Source organism: Pleurodeles waltl, chromosome 11 (genome assembly GCF_031143425.1).
Source record: "Pleurodeles waltl isolate 20211129_DDA chromosome 11, aPleWal1.hap1.20221129, whole genome shotgun sequence".
In the NCBI taxonomy this organism is placed as follows: Eukaryota; Metazoa; Chordata; class Amphibia; order Caudata; family Salamandridae; genus Pleurodeles; species Pleurodeles waltl.
Window position 1 is genome coordinate 163,677,896 of NC_090450.1, and position 14,988 is coordinate 163,692,883.

Here is a 14,988-nt window from a genome sequence, read left to right on the forward strand (position 1 = left end):
TCAGGTTTGATCAACCCAGCCCAAACTCCTTCCCTGCTTTAAAGAACAGCCTTGAGTTTAACAGCGGACCATCTGCAGCAACGAACTTCAAAGTTCACAATCTACCTGCAGCATTTGGTCCTCTCACAGAGTAATCCGAAATGTACACACACAAAGGGTCACCAAAATCTAATATTCACTGCAACAATCATGGTCAACCTTTAACTCTGCAGCACACCGTACAGGCTGCAGGTCTCCGCTTCAATACCAGATCATTAAGGGCTCCTGAAGAACCCCAGTCCACTGGGAATCTGTACCCCCTTATCTTTTACAAACCAAAGATGTTATAAAGAGATTTCAACAATTACCACCCCTACTAACCTTTTGTTTTCCACACACAGTCTCCTTCCAAACTGGAGCTAGCATCTTTGAGATTGTTTTTTTAAGGAATGATGCATGCTTTGCGGCACTGGCCTCTACTTCTCATCAATTTCATGTACGGAGTTGATAGGATATTTGTTACAGGCAGCAAGTGACATGGCTTGGGGTGTCACTGTATGAGCAACTCTAGCAGTACCAGCCCAGAGAAAAGAGGTAGCAATACCAATGCTACGCATATTATATTGAGAACAAAAGTAGGACCCAACCATTACCAGCGCATATGTTCAGCTGAAAAAGCTGCGTTATAGCTTCATTTGTAAAGACATTTTCCTAGACAACAATGGTAACGGACACCTCTCATCTCTACTGGTACATGTGAAAACAGAATGGCCCTAAATCTGAAAAAGAGGAACTGCAATGATGTAATAATGGGGAAGCCATTTTTTTTAATCTTCTGCTTAATTGTGTAAATATGCAACATGTTCAATGATAGTCTGTCACGGCCAGAAACATGTCAGAATTAATGAAAACTCAAAGACTATGAAAATGATTCCAATTTAGATTGTGTGCATGCAAATCTATATCATGTTGATATCACAAAATTCTGTCAAGACTTACACTGGACAACTATTGATGATTGTGTAAAAACAAGAGAAGGGCAGAAAATATGTCACGGTGTGAGGAACAAGGACACCCACCAGGAACTTCTGTCAATGAATACAAAATGCATGTAATGAGCCAGCAAGTAATTTAATTGGTGTTAAGGAGACTGAGGCTACAAAAACTTGAAGCAGATTAGTGATAAGAGAACTGTTAGACTTGACAGCCTAAGGGTGGTCTTTCCCCATTTTGTTTTGCCTGCTTTGCCTCACGTTTGCTGATATGTTTTTGTTGGCCTCAGAATTCTGGGCACTTTATCACTGCTAAACAGTGCTAAAGAGCATGTGCTCACTCCCCTAAAACATGGTAACACTGGTGTATCCACAATTGGTATATTTAATTTACTTATAAGCTCCTAGTAAAGTGCACTGTGTGTGCCCAGGAACTCTAAATGAAATGATACTGGCAGACCTGCTGCACTGATTGTGCCACCCACTAAAAGACACCCTTTAAATGTGTCTCAGGCTTGCCACCACATTGCCTGTATGTGCATGTTTTACTGCATGTCGACTTGCCATTTAAGAGCCCTTGCCAAGCCTTATACTCCCCTTTTATTAAACATAACACACCCCCTAAGGTACGCCCTAGGTAGCCCATAGGGTAGGGTGCCATGTCAGTAAAAGGCAGGACATATAATTTTTTGTGTTACTTATCCTGAAAAATCCCAAATTCTTATTTACCACTGAGTCCCATCCCACTCATAAAATAGCATTGGGGATTTCTTAATACCCTTATTAAGTGTAATTCCTGATTGGGAAGGAGTATGACTGTCTTGTTTGGTACCTATGGACTTGTAATAATACATCCTCTTTAACAGTAAAGTTGGTTTTAAGACTAGAACTTTAAAAATGCCACTTTTAGAAAGTTGGCATTTTTCTGCTCTTAAGCGCTGTGTACCTGCTGCCTGTCTCCAATACATGTCTGGGTTGGGTGACAACCGAGCCTTGTACATTCCCTCTAGACACTTGCACACAAAGGGAGCTGAGGTGCGCCATTTACATGTTGATGGCTCATCACCAGGCTAATGGGCCTTCCTGAACTAGATGGGAGAGAGAAAGTGACACTTGTATCTGAACAGGGCTGTGTCTAACCCAACACAAAGCACTGCATAACCCCCTGTAGTGTGTCTGGAGCCAGGGAAGGAAAGGGAGGACATGTGTGCATGGCAATGTCCCTCTCTGAAGTCACCCCCACTTCAAAGGTACCACTGGGTATAAGAACCGGACCTCTGACCCTACCAAATCAATACACTTCTGGACCTAGGGGTTAACCTGTCAGAAGGAAGGATTGCTGTGCTGAAAGGACTGCCACTCTGCTGGAACTCTGTTGGACTTTGCTGTGTCTGTCCTGCTGCCTATGACCCTCCTTTCCTGGGAGTGAGAAGGGCTGGACCTGCATCTCTTCATCTAGGGAACCAAGTGACTCCAAGGTCTTGCTGGCTTGCCTTATGTTCTGAAATCTCAGACACATCAGAAACTTCACCACAACTCTGCTGCAGCTCCTGCATGCTGCCAAATGTGAGTCCTACCCTGTCAAGTGGTGCCAATCCAGTCCTGTGCCCTTAGAAGCATATTCTTCAGATGCTTTCTGCTAAAATTGACACATCAGTGCTGTTATGCCAATCAAAGCGGCCATATCCTCCCTTGACGCTGACTCATCGCCGCTGAGGTTGAGGACTTTGCATCACAGACGGCATGGCTCCTTGCTTTGGATCATCGACAGTGACCCAACTCTTGATCAAAAGTACTGTTTTAGCAGGACAAGGTTGGTAGCCAGCCTGCGCTCCATTGCAGTTGGCCTGAACTTTGGATTCACCCCGGTCTAGCGAGACCAGACAGCCCCGGTTGTGCTTTAGGTTGCTAACCTCTACAATTGCAAAAATTATTTAAACATTCACATCGCAACTTCTACTTATTGTATTTTTGTCGTTCTTGGTCTTGTTTTGTTAATTAAATTAAGATCTAACTTGGTGTGGATTCTTTCTATGGTGTTTTCACTGTGTTACTTCTTAAGTGTTGCACAAATCCTTTACACGTTGACTCTTATGTTAAGCCTGACTGATCTGTGGCAAAATACCGGAGGGTGAACACAGGTTAATTTAGGGTGTGTATCTGACTTACCCTGACTGGATTGTGCTACCTATTTGGACAGGGTGCATGCCTCTGCCAACTAGGTCCCAGAGATTATCTGAATCTAAATTTTAAAAACACAGTTATTTAGGTACTAAAGTATTGCTTCCAGTGGACATTCATGATCAGCCATGATGTTTTTCCATTCAACACTAAATATATGCATTGATCCTTCACAATGTTTCCCTACTTTAACAACTGCAAGGTGATCCTTATGACACAGTGGAAAAATGCTGCAGTTCCATTGACATGAGCTTGGTGGCAAAAAATAATATTAACTGCCATCAAGAAATAACAGAAAGAAGAATAGAAAAGATAGGAAAGACAATAAAATGTTTTGGTGGAAAGTGACATATACACGTTACATAAGTGTTATATAAATGTTCCAGAATTGAGAATGAAATATTGTTTTGTAATAAAGAATGGGAAGTAAATTGATCCAATCAATCGTGATTATGGAAAGGTACGCTATCCACTAAATCATTTCTGTTGTACAGTGTGCACAGGATTGTGTCGGATTTATGACTGACAAATTGGTTGTCTTATGGCAAAACAAATATATTAATATATTAATTGAATTACTACCTACAATCATTTAAAGTTCAGCGGGATACCCACCAACCTACTCAATGTTCTAGCAAATGCCGGAATCTCAACCCACTGGGTGGTGGAAAATCCACCCATACATTGCTTTTGTGAAAAGTGCTTCTGTCAATACATTGGGAAAACCTTATGTCAAAAGAGTAATGTCAAGCAAACTGCCATGTCATGGCAGGCCACATGTCATTATATATGCTTCTCAGAAACAAACCCTGAAATAACCCTGATTCTGAGGGACTTTTGACTCTGATGTGACGGGAGTTTTCATGCATGCCATTTTTTCGCTGCCCATGTCCGCCCAGGCTGGAAAAATGTACATTTAAATTGCCCTAAATGGCATGGTCCTGCTCAGGATTTGATCTGGTGATCCTAAGCAGATGGGTCAAAACTTTCCCATGGCACAAGCAGCAGATGGTTTGCTGTAGGAAACCTAGTGGTTCCCCCACCTCAAAAGGAGGCAAGTGGGATTCCCTGCTCATTTCAACCAGGGCTCCTACTCCACCAAACTTAAAATGGCCCTCCACTTTTTCTCCTTAAAACAAATGTGAGCACCAAGGACCAAAAGCTTTACTGCTATTAATTATTCTTACTGGGTATTTCTATCCTTCTGTTGCCTATCTAAAAGCCGCTGTCAATCCAGTCACATGGCATAGAAATCAAAGACCAATAATGTCTAACACTGGAAAAGAGTCAAACCTTTGAGATGATTCATATTCTTGTGAAGTGTTCACCTGGATTCGGGTAGTCAGATATTGGTACGATTTTAATTATTAAAAAAAAACGTGTTTGAGGAACCAAGAAACGTGCACATGATAAACATTAAAGAATAACTTTAGGGGAAGACAGAAGTTGGTTAAACATGAATTACTATAAGTTACGAGCAATCACAAAATTAGCTGCAATACAAATACAGTGAATTGAACACAAGAAACATTACTCTACTACTTGTCGGTGATAGAATTTCCTCTCTTTAACTTGTTAGTTAAACAGTTCATAGGTCAAACTACTGTACATTAGTTTTGACTACCATGAACAAGCTAAGCTATATTTTCTCTAACATAACCTCGTACTTTCCTGACAATGCTAACCATGTGACGATACTGTTGAAGCAGTGAGTTACCCATGAAGCCATTTACCATTCGCAGACCACGCGATTTTCAAAATCACAGGTTATGTGAGAGCAAAAGAGATTTTGTTAATGTACAAAAAACATTTTGGAAGTCAGATAATAATTTCCAACTCATAACAGGAGTTTTACAATCCTTTCCTAATCACATTTAAGAGGTGGTGTGAAAGGGGCGTCTTCCTCCTATTTGTGTTTTGAAAAGGAAAGTATCAATGGTTTGTGACTGCAACTACGGTTGCAAACCATTGATGTGTTACCGAGCACCCTGTTGGGGGTGGTAACTGATTTGTAGAATGTGAAGGTATCTCCTTAGAGCACCTTCTCCTTTGTGAATCATAGAATCATGTCAGCTGTCTCGGGGGTAGCAAGAACTCATGTCAGTGGCCTATGGGGATGGAGGCAGTGGTCCAGATGACCGCTGCCTGCTTCCCACGTCTTCCCAAATGGGAACATTTTCTTTTACTAGCCAGCACCTGTGCCTTTAAGGGACAAGGAATGCTTTAATAAATGTATTGCAATTTCAGGCCCTACTGGTCTAAATCTACAACATTTGAAAATGAAGCTGAAAGAAAGAAGAACTACTTATGGTGCCGCTGTAAGTATAAGTCTAAATCATATTAAAGTTTTCTAGTTCATGACAGAATGTCTTGTGCCACTCCACTCCATGTTCTCATCAACCTTTGGCATAATATTTGTCATTTGAAACAGAACACAAAATTGCCATAAGTTTATAAATATTAGGAAATAGTCATCTGAAAGGATATGTTGCAATGTTTTTCAGTTGTGGCTTCCGTAGTTCACTGTGCCATAGGACACAAGCTGCACTGCACTGAGGAGGGCCTAATAAGGCTGGAATATTTTCAGCTTTCCTTTCCAGATGGGATAGCATGTCAGAATTACCTAACCCTAAGGGGGCTGGCAAGGTTGATTTGAAAATGCAGGGTACCTATCTACAGTGGAACAGTAACCACATCACTCATAGTGTGTGAAAATGGCCAGGTGTATTACAACGACTGAGATTAATTCAAGTATCCACCCATTACCTTTTTCTGTTTTTGTTCACACATTATTTTGAAGCATGGGTGGTCAGCCTCAACGTGGGACACATTTTCATAGTCTATGAATATTACAGTCTACTGTCATTTAGAAAATTGCTAATTATAAGATATAACTGATGCTTGAATTATAATATGTAAGTAGCAAAGTATTGTCAGGTAAAATATGTAACAATGCACATGTGGCAGACATGAAATGCACTTGTACACTATAGTGTACGAAATTATGCAATTGTTTGTGTAACTTTGCTAGTTAATTACAAGCATCAATTTGATTATGCTTGTAAGAAGAGCAACTGGATAAACTGCATATGTTGACAAGTCTCACATGAACAGAAAGGCCACATAACTGAAATATACTAGTTCTGTGATGTGTAGAAAGTGTATATGATGCACTGGAGTTTGAAGACAAGATTGGTCTTTTATCTAGACAATGGAGTTGACAGTATTTAAACATATTGCTGTGCTCCTGTAAAGCAGCCCAATTAACAAATCCATCCACGTCTGCACTATTCAATATCAACCTCCAGAATATCTTAATACAGCAATATTGAGGACAGAATATCAAGGGACAAAATATTGAAAGGTAAGAGAATATGAGGAAGTATAGATTCACTATTCATAACTCCACATCTATGTGGCTTGAAGACATATGTACTAATAAGACACATGGATGTGGAGTTGGGTTTAGAAAATCTAGGCTTATTTAACTGTAAATATTTTGTTTTTGATAATTTGTTCTTACAATTGTGTCCCATCAATATTCTGGGGTCGATATTCAGGATGCTTACCTCCAAAGAGAGGCTTGGGTTGTGCAATTCTATGTTTCACACTAGACTAGATACACATATACTATAATGAACATATATTATTTAGGCTGTGGATTTGATTTCTGAAAAGGAAGCGACTGGAATTGGTAGATGTTATTTTTATAACAACACCTCTGAGTCACCTGACATTGTATTTACTGAAATGTCCTTCCCTTGCAAGGAACACAAAGATAAATATTACAACAACGTAAGTAAAAATAAACATGAGAACACTAATATATAAGACATTTCTAAAAGCAATTGCTAGGTATGTTGCATGTTGCCAGGGAAAAAATTAAATCCCACGGGGTGAATTCGATGGAATATTACCAAAGGTAAAGGACCTGATTTAGATCTTGGCTAAGGGGAAAACCCCTTTCACAAACGTGATGCCTGCCATATTACAATCTCATTATATCCTATGGCGATTGTAATACAGCGGACAGGATATCCTTCACATTTGTGATGGAGTATTCCATCTGCCGAGATCTAAATCAGGCCATAAACCTAAATGTTCATAGGATTAAGGGATTAAGCAGTGTAATCAGAACCACTGGGTGCAGCAATACAAAAAAGAGGCAACTATGCATGGGCAACCTTCAAATCATATCCAAAATATAACACTATTAATATCATCTGATGTCTTGCATTGTAACTAGTTGGACTAATTAATGGAGAGAGTCCAAAATGGGTTTACGGGTAAAGTATTTCTTCTCAGTTCATTGCACACCAACCAGCTCTGACAATTTGCAAACTAAGAGCTAATTAAATAATCAATAGTTGGTTTACAGTCTGAGACCCATATGCTTTCCTGCATTCTTAGTCACATGTTGGGACTAATCCAAGGCACAGCTTGTCTTTCAGCAATGCTGGCGTTTCATTCTATGCAGCACAGTTTCGTAGAAGGCATGACCTCCCACTTTAGTGAAGCTAAATAATGCTAATGTTTCTCTCATTGCTACCTGTGTTCTGCAGTTCTTACTTCACAGTTGCCATTTGCTTCATTATCATTACCTTGTGTAAAAGATGAGTGAAATTCCTATTGTGGAATGAGTTGGCTGTGGCAGTGTCTCAGCATGATGAAGTGAAAAGGACGAGTTTGCTGGATGGATGCAATGGTCTTCATGAAAGGTGTTTGCAAAAGGGGGGTTGTTCCCCCCATGCTGGGTTTTGTCCTCTTTTTTGATACTGTCTTAAAATGTAAGATATACCATAATGTGTTCTTAACATGCAATGTAAAGTGAAGATTTGCTAGTGGGCTACTTGTCCCAGACCTATGAGAAGCTGCTCTTTGTATTTTACAAAACATTCTCTTTGTGCTTACCCAATACTCGTCACTTCTAAATAAGATGGATTGGTGCAGTTTTGGGCCCTGCCACTTTCTCTTGTGGCAGTTCACCCGGGGAATAGAGACAATCCAGTACTTTCTATATGTCATTTGAGGGGGGCTGGGTATTTTAAGCTTTACACTCTTCACCGCAAGTTATAGTTCTTAGATGCCTTCCTGAATATGGGTCGAGGCAAGGCAGGAGAAATCATGAGGTTTGTTATCATTGGTGGTATTGGATTCCAGCCTATATGGACCATTGTTTCCTGTACCTTAGTTCTGTTTTCACCCAATTTAGACTGGATTTGGTGTTTGCTTTCATAAAAAAATCTAACATCTGTAACCATTAAGCCTCATTCAGAAAATCCCCTCACCCTTGGAACATTGCTAATGTAAAAGTCATCCATCATGGGCTTCCAACACTCACTCCAATCATCACCAGGCTTATCAATGCCTCCTTATCAAGAGGTGCCATGTCCCAGTCTATCAAACATTCAATTATCCCACCAACTCCAAAGAAAATTCTCTGTGAACATAATCTAGTAAAACACAGACATACATCATACCTTCTTTGTATTGTAAATTTGCTTGCACCTGTGATCATACACCAACTGTACCCCAACCTAGAGTTGAATGCCATTCTAAGTCACTTTCAGTCATATTTCTGATCCCCTAGGGAAATAGAGACCTCTGTATTAAACATCAGGGAACAGCTTCTAAATTTCCAGGGCAAAGGCCACCCCACACACTGGTCATACTGTGACACGCCAGAACACCAGGTGCTGATTGAAAGTTTGTGTACATTCACTAGCATCACTTGCACTACATGGTGATAGTTTACTGCCTTCTTGCAAAATTGTACTAACAGTTCAAAATTGTTCAGTAACTCTTCAGAATTGCTGCCAGGATGGTGTTCTACTCATGTCACCTATGCTATTTGATGCTTTCTATATATGTTGCCACTCTCCTAAAATACTGTATTACAGTTCTAGAGATATCTCATCCCATACATCACTCTTTCAACATACTCACATTTTGTTAATGTCTGACACTTTGTGTAATACGTATCCCGATCTTCACTTAATTCGCCTCCATTCTGTTGTTCCTACTGGTAAATAGCATCATTGTTTCCATGCGCACAACTACCAATTAATGACAATAGCAGTAATATTGTGACAGCTAATATGTATCAATTTTGGAAAGATAAATGTTCTGCCGGAGTGCTCAAGAGAGTGTCAGCTCTTACAAGCAATTCATTAGGTAAATGGCAGTACATACAAGCTGGCAGAAGTCAGGACAAAATGGCTCACTGTATATGAGATCTCTAACCTAGTAGGCATATTTGTCAACCTGAATTTATTTACTGGGTGATTTCATTACACTATGACACAAATGATATCAAAGGGATTCATTAACTGGTGTGGAAGTGATGCATGAATTCCAATTATTCATAGTCCTAGATATGTTTATTTATATTTTAATAAGATTTTATTATTGTGCTAACACGTATTTCTCTAATTAAATAATTATAAGACTATCAACAGTTCAGTTCTATCACAATTAAAATTCGTATGTTAATGTAATCTAATATGATCTTACAATAGTGCCAGTGTGTGGAAGTCAGCCGCAGTTATGCATTGGCCCCAGCTTTTAAGAAGTGCATTTACAACGTGGCAGCTGCCATAAGACATAGAAGGTGCCTTTATGGAGAAACTGATTCTCATAATATGAACTCTTTTGCAGAGGCCTGTCAGTGTTTGCGAAGAGCTAACAGAAATGAGGGACTGGCCCTCACTTGTGCAGAAGTTGGCTTCTAAAACTTAAAATTGAGATTCTTTTGTATTAATATAATTGGGCTTTTAAAACATACAAAATTCCACAAATTAATAAAGGTTCTGTGGACTAGGCCAAAGTGATACGTGTTTTTGTGTTCATAGGGTGGGGACTTTTGTTACATTGAAAGTTTAATAGGTTGATGTGTTTTCATGAAACGCTTTTGCACAATTGGGTATTGATGTTGGTTATTCTGTATTTGGACATATTTCTTCGTTTTTACTGTTCACTCTGACTTGTGGCTATAATCCCCTTTTTTCATTTCTTGCAGTTACTTTCATTGCATCCAAAAAACACTTCGCTTCAGGCCTCTAGCGCTTTGAAAGGAGCCAACGTGCAGAATGTAGCACCTCCGGGCAAGCCCTAATTCCAGTTAAACTGTTCGAGAAAGATTGATGCGTTACAAAGTTAAGCCAACCACTATAGCGGAGGTGCTCACACAAAGTAATAATGCTATTTGTAAAACATTAAATCAAAGAATATTCCCTTATCTGCTTTTTTAAAAAAAGTTTTAAAAAAAGCATGTCCTTCATAAATTTGACAGCAGATACGCAAATGCCGCGCACGGTTTACATCTGAGGAAGAACGAAAGACAATTTGACAGCTACACTTCAGATGCCACACGACAGCGGCACGGCCTCTGCACAGCAGGGCTCACATCTGACTCGGATAAGCACAAAAGCCTCCTTCCTAACCTTACAACCAGTTAGATAATGGCAAATTAGAGATTTTCAGAGATCATGTCTTAGTAGAGTGATGTTCTGTTGGTCGTGAAAAGGCCTATTGATGTAAGAAGCTAACTGAATTACTGGCTCACATAATAGCATCATTTTGAGGATGTGACACGTATTTTGGGTGCTCGGGGCCACCGTGCTTTTCGCAGCTTAGTTACTGTGGCCTTAATTTAATTTAATTTGCTAAAGTGGAAAGTTAAACAATCAATGAAAATATGAACTTAAAGAGGCAGTAACACGGCATCTAATCCAGCGCTCATGAACTAAAAGCAAGGGAAACTCTGTCATGCATATTTTTATGTTTAAAAATGAAAACATGGATCCAATTTTTCAGCGCCTGAACCACCTAGTAGTAAATCAGATTCAATCAGACCACGAAGTAGCAAACGTTTGCAAATAGCAGATTTGTGAAAATGTGGTTACACAATATCCAAGAAAATTTTCAAAACGTTTTCAATTATTTTCCCCTTTGCACCTTGAGGTCCAACCTGGAGGCGCTGTTTGTAGTGCCCAAATTCAAAAACAAAAAATAGAAGGGCAGATCCTTCGGGTTCGAGGTGCACTGGTATGCAACAGTATTCCTTTGATTGGCACCCAACTCTCCTTATACGAGGCCTACAACTTTGCTGCACACTGACTAGACGTTACTTGTGCTTTGAAAAATGCCACTTAATAATAATAATAATAATAATAAAATAGGAGGAGTGTTGCTTGTATTTTGCATTTAAAAGTATTTAAAAGCAATAGCGCCCAAATGCACTAGCTACATGTCATTGCTGCCATGCGGCTTAACAGCATGGTGAGATTGTTGCATCATCTTTCCCCTCAATTTAGATCAGAAAACTACTTAAAGGCGTCTAAGATAAATAAAGTATGAAAAGCTGATTCTGAAATCAACACTGAGACAATTCAGATCTGCCTTTAACTCCTCCAAGGCAGTAATAGCTGTGGGCTTCACAACTCAGCCAGAAAGGGGCAATTATAGTCTGTTTAGTCAGTCAACTGGTATCCAGACACGTCCTACGTAATTAAGGGCTTTCCGTTTTTGCTACCCACCCTGTATATCTGACGTCTAAATGGAGCATGAACATATATCAACAGAGACACATAAAACAAAAGACTCGCTGTGTTTCTATTTGGTTACTATATGCTTTCACAAACTCATTCGAAACTTCTTTTAAACTAAATTGCCATATGTTCAGGAACAAAAATGACCTTCTATATTAGACAGTTTAGCTAAAGTGAATACAGACATGGTGAAGTTTGCGAGCCACCGACGTTTTCCATGTGACTATTAGAAACTAGAAAGTAGGTAAATGATTAAAAGATTAACGTGTGCCCCATCATCTGATCAGAATTTCTAAATACAGAAAGTAAAGATTGCCATTGAAATTCCCGGGAGCTCTTCATCGGAACTCCCCTGTTTAACTGCACACCTAGAAAACTGCTGTACCTTCTTGAACATGCTTGTTATATTCCCTGAAAGAAAGTTTTATTTTTTATTTATTTATGTATTTTTTATTTGGAGTTTATCTAGTGTGTACAGGACAAATACTATCAGGAAGCTTTTCCAGATGTTACTTTATATCTATAGGGCATAGGAGTTTCCTATAATTTACAAATGTCACTATATGGTAGCATAAAATAAATGCTAACAAATCATATACACAAATGAAATTACCTATGCAAGGGCAAGAAGAAGGTAACTTCTCTCGTCAATGTGATTATGTGCCCAACTCTTAATAAAGTGTCCTGTGAGTGTAAGGACCAAGGTGAGGCCTAGAAGACCTTCACCAACTAAATCCTGGATTGTCAAATTGCATGCACCTTACAAAGAAGACAACGAGACAAGTCAGAACTTAGAGCTCAGTAAGTGCATAATTATATGTCTACATGCACGCGCAGCCTGTGTTCAGGCCCCATAATCAGTGAGAATGCTAATACATGTGTTAATTATTCTCCACAATTCACAAGAAAAACATCATTAGTGTTCAAAATATATTTCTGCCGATGAGATGCCTAGATTTATTGCAAAGGTAATGTCATAACAATGTGAGGTATTGTATAATATGGTACAATATACCTTTACCACTGCTTATTTTATATCGTCAGCATGCTCCATTATCATTACAGGACTATAATGTGTTGTTTTGTATTATACAAACATAGAGTTTATATAGTTTAATCATTTAGCATGAAATAAAAGCAAGCCAAATAGATTAAATTTTTAATGAATTTAATACTTCAATTATTATATTCCATAAATATTCAATATAATTACCTAATTAAGCAATTCACTACTGCCAAAATATCTTATACTAAGTAGGAGCAATGCATGCTTACTAAAACAATAGAGCAAATCATATAATTAAATTAATATTAAGTAAATATGCATCATTGGCTGAAGAATAACACCACACCATCTCACAGATGAATAAATTACAGCACATTTAACTTATGCTATTTTGACTCAAAATGTGAGGGACAAAAAGAGCAAAGTTATTTTCACTGCAAAAGAAAAAGGAATCCAAACTCCAACCCTATTTTAAACTAAAGCACTTGAAAGTGGACCACAAGTTGTCTGAAGTTATGAGCAAACATAAACTTCGTTACTACTTTTGACAGTGTAAAATATATATACAGAATAGAGTACTGTAAGTGTACACTCTCAAGCAAAGCCAAACAACTCTTGGATTGGTGAGAATCAAATAATAAGTTTGATACTCCATACCATTTTCAAGCTTTGAATTGTTTGGCCTGGGTTCTTAGTGGTGTGGCAGGTGTGCCATAAGCCTTTCAGGAAGGCGGGCCATCCCATTCCTGTTGAGTTAGTAAAAGATTGTCATAACTTGGGTGAAGCGGTCCCAATGACAATCGAAACCCGATGTCACTGCACCTGCTGCACTAATAGCCACTTTCCAGTTCCCAATCGCTACTTTAAAAATACTTAAAAGAATACGCAATGTCTTCAAAGTTGTGGTACTTTTAAAGTCGGTGCCAACAGAATGAGTATAATTAGTCTTTCGGTCGCCAATCGCTCATCGGCTTCCGTACAAGCGTAGACGTCGTACTTAAACCCAGTACCTTCTCTTTAGGCCTGAAGTCCCACTTGAATCTGATCTCTGTAAGTGCATGTGTATAGTGATAAAACACATTACATTCTCGATAGCTTTGGTTAATAAAGAAAATCCCAAATCAATCGATGCGACATATGTTTATTCCTAACATATGTCTTTGTTTGGCTGATGGGAATAGTGTTCGACATTTTGTTCGTGTTCCCTTCTCTAATTAATTTACTAGGGCTATGAAATGAATGTTTAGACGCATTAACTAACTTTTCTAATAGTTTGCAACGACGCGCTACAAAATAGTGAAAAAAACAAGAAAAAAACTCAAAAGGGGCGTCATCCTTCCTGCAAACTTGGCACGAGCGATGCTTTGCTGGAGGACAGCACTCTCCATTTAAGGCAGCAAGGCTAAACATGTCACGAGTAATTTATATGCAGGGTTCAGAAAATTAACCTATTACTGAACATTTTTCGCCTATTGCAACACAAGTACGTGAGATGTGAGCGTAACACTGAAAGATCTCTGCACTCAGAGGAGACACGTCGTTGACAGACGCAATCCCACTCCGCTAGCTAAGTTGTGTAGTGCCTGTGACACGTCTGTGCACCTGCTTCATTGTGGAGCGCTATACAGCAGTGCGATCGCCGTCTGTGTCGTGACAGTGCACAGACAGGAAAAGGCTGCTTTAAGCAGATCTGCGGCCGCAGTCTCCTGCCTGTCCTTAGTAACAGGCGGAGTGCGACAAGAGACTGCACGCTGAGGTGGCAATTCGCGAACATTCGAAATATGAATCATAACTTTCACATACATCCTTCCACATTTTAGTTATAGGAAATAACAGTCGTTATAACCTTACCTTACATTTTTTTTAGAGGCAACCAGGTTGTGGACACATTTCCCAAGGCATTTTGGAATTCGTTCATTGCAGTGCAATATTGATATGAAGGTGAAAGAGTCAGTTTCCTTGCCACCGATGCATCGTGCTGGCCGCAGTGGGGAGACTGTTGAATGTAGCCGTGCGGTGTTATCTCTAATGTCTGGTTTGCATTGATGCCTGCAACGCCCCTCCCCCTCGGCAGCAACCCTACCAGGAAGTGCTGGGCGTACTTGTCAAGCCTCAAGAATGCAAGGGGAGGAAAAATGTTTTGAGCGAGGCCACAGTGGTTGTTTATTCTACTTCACGAAAGCGGTGTGTGGCCAACGTTTAACCTAAAAATATACGGGATTTAGATTTTTTATAGGTAAACACTTGGAGAAGTAGACGCGGCCAATATGCTGCTTTTGGG

The 14,988-nt window shown here is 39.4% G+C and overlaps 1 protein-coding gene across 6 annotated transcripts in view; it reads right to left on the reverse strand.

Moving 5' to 3' along the window:
* Positions 1–14,782, reverse strand: part of MBNL1 (muscleblind like splicing regulator 1) — a 340,513-nt gene extending 325,731 nt beyond the window's left edge. Inside the window, exon 1 of one of the 6 annotated variants that reach the window (XM_069213324.1) lies at positions 14,559–14,782. The gene's annotated coding sequence lies outside the window, so the exon portion shown is untranslated. The remainder of the gene's footprint in view (positions 1–14,558) is intronic. The other 5 variants (XM_069213326.1, XM_069213331.1, XM_069213329.1 and 2 more) reach the window with 5 other exon arrangements.
* Between the last annotated feature and the right edge of the window lie 206 nt (positions 14,783–14,988).